The sequence below is a fragment of the Callospermophilus lateralis genome, chromosome 12, assembly GCF_048772815.1.
Source record: "Callospermophilus lateralis isolate mCalLat2 chromosome 12, mCalLat2.hap1, whole genome shotgun sequence".
NCBI lineage: Eukaryota > Metazoa > Chordata > Mammalia > Rodentia > Sciuridae > Callospermophilus > Callospermophilus lateralis.
The window spans coordinates 35,160,114-35,164,932 of NC_135316.1; positions in this window are offsets into that span (position 1 = coordinate 35,160,114).

The window sequence follows — 4,819 nt, forward strand, 5'->3', positions numbered from 1 at the left end:
TGGTGAAATGTGATGGACATTATTATCCAAAGTACATGTTTAAAGAAATGAATTGGTGTGAATATACTTTGTATACAACCAGAGATATGAAAAGTTGTGCTGTATATGTGTAATAAGAATTGTAATGCATTCCACTGTCATATATAAATTAAAAATTAAAAATGTGATTGCAAGAAAACACATGTATGAAACCTTCTTTATATATGAAACCCAATTTTTATATTTAAATAACTACTTTTTCCTTAGAAAAAAAATGATCACAGAAAGTATATTAGTTTTAAGGACAGCATTTGATAAGTAGCAGTCCTGTAATTCTAGAACATTTTAGACTTTTCAAACATGCAAAGTAATTATTCATATTGAAATGTTGAATGTAATAACTACCAAATGGGGATAAATTCAGAAACAAATATTTATATAAACAAATATTGTGAAATGCATAGTAAATTTCCCTATAAAAATGGCATAGTACACAGTAAAATATATTGTCTATGAAAAGGGCAATGACATGCCTGCAGGGTACCACAGAAGAATAATTCTATCAGGGGCACCTTGGGTTTAACACAAGGATCAGTCAATTAGTACCCAAAGGAAAATTCCAGCTAATAGCCTGTATTTGTCAATAAGTGTGTCTGTTTCTGTTTTGCAGTGCTGGGATTGAATCCCAGGCTTCATTAATGAGCCCTCTCCCACTGAGCACTCTACCACTATCCCCTGGCTTAACTGGAGAATCAAAGTCAACATCAGCCAGGCATGGAACCAAGTAACAATGTTACTTGGTTCATATCTGTGTGCCTGAAGTCCTCAGCTTTGCTCACTCTCAGCTGGAGGCTAACTCTAGGTCTTAGAGAATGCCTGCCTTTCCTAGATGCTGTTCACCCAAGTCTGGGCCTGTGGACTTCCTCTACGTCCAATCCAGCAGAGTCTGTCAGTGCAGCTGAAATCTACTGCATCGGAAGAACTCAGCATCATATGCATGACATTCCTGTGTAATGGCATATCCTGCATCCAGTCATGAGGTAACATCATCTGATCCCAAACTGAAGACAATGCTACAAGATTAACATATACCATTCAACAACTTAAATGTCAGCAACAACCTAGAAGCACAGCAAGACTCAGGAACTTTCCCAGAATAGAGGAGACTAAAGAAACATGAACACTGGACACAATGAATTATGGATCCAAAAAAGCCCCAAGCTAGGTTTTATTTTGGTATAAAGAGAATTGTTGAAATAATTAGCAAATTATAAATAAGTTTTTTAGATTACATATTAACATTTAACAAAGTTTTATTTTTTTATATTGGTCATTATACTATAGTTATATAAGATAATTTTGTTTTTAGAAAATACAAGTATTTTGTCAAAAAGAGGTATCATGTCTCCAACTCACAAATGGTTGGGAGAAAATTATCTTTGTTATAATACTTATATTTATCTAGAAAGACAGGAGGACAAGGGATAAAGCAAAGGTAGTAAAATGTTAACATTTTGGGAATGTTTTCTAGGAATACTTTGTTCTAATGTTACAAAACATCTAAGAAGTCTAGAATCATCAAAGCAGAATATTTCTAAGAGAAAAATAAATTTTTGACATTACACTCAATAAAATAAGCCATAGATCTATATAGATACTATTAATTGAATAAAGGGAAAGTTGGATGAGGCATAGGGATATAAGTAACAGTCTCAAATTATCTTCATATAAAATGCTAAATAACCACAAAGAGTAAAGGCAACATTACAGAACAGAAACCCCACTACCTTTAGGGATCAATGCTAACATCATCAGTAATGGGATTCAAGGGGAAAGTCATAGAAGCATTACTGCAATACTCTTGCCAAATAACATGTAATGTGGTTCCAATCCTTAAAACAAACAAACAAAAAACAGAAGAGCACATCTGAGGAACATTATATGAGCATTCTTCCTTATCAGATTCATGATTATGAAGGTCCAGGAAGAGACTAAGGAATGTTTGACCCTGAAGGAGTCAACAAAATGCAACAATAGAGGAGACTATTCATGAATAGTCACTCTTTGTAGGCACCTACATGAATCTGAATGGGATACTGTTGTTATAAAGCACATTATTAGGAAAGTAGCAAAACTGGAAAGAATCTCAGGATGGTAGAATATATTATAATGGAATGTATTAGCATTAATATATCAGCAACAAAGGTCATATTGTAGTTTTGTAGCATGTTCTGAATTGTAGGAAATACTAAAGTAATCACAAATGGTTGTGTATGTCAGAAATTTACTCCCAAATGGCTCAGGGGGGAAATGTTTCTTATACTAGAGGCTGGAACTTTTCTTTAATATTAAGACTATTAACCAAACATCAAAATCATATAAATGAACAAAGAAAAAGGGTGAAAAGCCTTAAGTGAATTTTGTTTCTCACCAGGAAAGGGATATAAGTTAATGCATAAACCATTAAAGGTATGTTAGTTTGAGGACAGTATAATAATTGTAATACTTTAAAGCAGTACTGGCCCACCAAAATGCTGTCTGTTTAAATCTCTAGGTCCATATATGGTGATACAAATAATCCATCATTAATGTTACATTTTGATCCACAGAGGTAATATTGATTACTCAATTGATTAGGTGCCTTTGAAATATCTGCATTTGGACACTTTGAGGACATTAACATCTGAAATACTTGTACTTCCAATAGTGATACATGCAAAGAAAGTTTCAAATATTGTATGAATTTTCTCACATATCTATGTGACAAACATATTTTCCTTCAATTAAAGTTTTCACATCATACTTTTAGTGGGAAAGAATTAAAATGTCAATGGTCTGATATATATAATGCTATCATTAATATCAATTATTTCCCCTTAAAACTTCTGTGTATTCCTGTGGTGCTTCCAAAAGTAGATCTTTTCTTGGCTAATAAGCCAAGAAGATCTACTAATAAGTAGATCTTAAGGCAGAAGTTCTAGTGGGTCAAGACACAAATTCTGTAGCAAGTGGAAAGAAAAAAAATATATTCTTCATCTCAACATTTCATAGTTAATTAAGCAAGAATCAGTAAACAAAAAGTTAATAACTTATCCATGTTAATAATAGTGAAAACCATGTGTGCAAAACTACAAGGTAACTTTGAATAAAATTTGCCCAGAGTTGCACACTGAATTATCAATGTGGCTGAGGATCACAACTTCAGGTTTTCCATCCTGCATTCAGGAATTCAACAACCTTATGTTAAAGCATTTGGCAAGCTCTGAGTGAGAAGATGAAGATGATGAAAGCCACCCCTCCCAATCAGACCCCCTAAGTTGAAAAACACAAGGACAGGATATTTCCTAACAAAGTGGTAGGTGCTATGAGAGGTATAAAACATGGGTACTATTGGAACACAGAACAGACTTCTGTTCCCTGTTTTAGGTCAATGGCATAAGTTTTGGGGTTGAGATGAGACCTGAAGGATAAAAAGGAAGTATGACACAGAGAGAGAAGGTGCCTACAAAGAGTGAGAGGTGAGGAATAGAAGTATCACAGCATGACTTGAAGCTAGAGCAGAGGGGCAGAGTAGGGTGTGTGCAAGAGATAAGCTGAATGACCTGATGAGAATTCAATTGATTTGGATATCTGAATTCCTTGCTAGGAAAGCTGGAACTTTTCTTGAGAGCAAAACCAATGACAAAGTCAGTGACAGGGTATTTGAAATGCTTGACCAAGTGTTCCTAGATGAGTTTGGGCTTTTGGCCCTTGAACAGATAGAAGTGGGTGATGCCTTTGTTTTCATAGAGGTGGCAGAAGTGAAAAAAAAGTAAATCTAGAAAAAGTTATGTACAGACAGTCTGAGCCTTTACAGGCCATGAACATGGGTAAATCATGAATAAGTGTGTTCTTCATTGGGATTTTTTTTTCAAAATTTTCATTTGATGTTTGCAAGAAAACCAATTTAATTCATTTAAAATCTATTCACCAATCCAAGGAAAGCTATGCCATCTGCTATGTTGTTTATTCTCAGAAATCAATTAATGAATCCAAATTCAACAATAGTTTGGCAACATACCTGCTTTAGCTTTTCTTGATAAAACTCCTGGCCAACTTCTCATTCATCTGAAATAAGGCAATTATTTGCATTGCTTAGTTTAATCAGAGATTGTCATGAAAATAATAGATTACTTAGAAAATGTAGCTTTTTCAATACAACTTTAAGGGACTAGAACTGGAAGATGGCTTAAAATAATTACACAAACAAAATAAAAGTCCTACTTACTTTAAATTTAGATAGAGAATATGTATGCACAATGCTGTTAAATTTCCCAGTCCACACTGGTCTATTAAATATAAGTCATTTCAGATGGTGCTGCTTTAGCTAACTAATGGGCAACAATTCAACTCCTATTTTTAGATGACAATGCAGTATGATTCTTAACAAAATGCTGCCCTTGAGAAACTTCTTATCAAGTTTTTCACTTTAATGCCATTTTTCTTAAAATAAGCTTTCAGTTCTCTACTTTCAAAAAATTAAACATTCAACATTTTCTCAATTCTATCAATTTTTCAACCCATTAAGTTAAATACATATGTAAAGAAAGAGGTACTCTCATAGTCTCATGTGAAAATTCTATTGGCCAAAGTTTCAAAATATTGTTATGTGGAATATGACTAAACATCTCTTCATTAAGATGGATACACAAAGATTCCAGAAAATTCTCTTGAGAGACAGAATAATGCCAGATGGTATGGCACAGGCCTGTACTTCCCAGTGTTCCAGGAACCTAAAGCAGGAGGATGGCAAGTTTGAGGTCAGCCCAGAACTTAATAAGAACCTTCCACAAAACAAAAA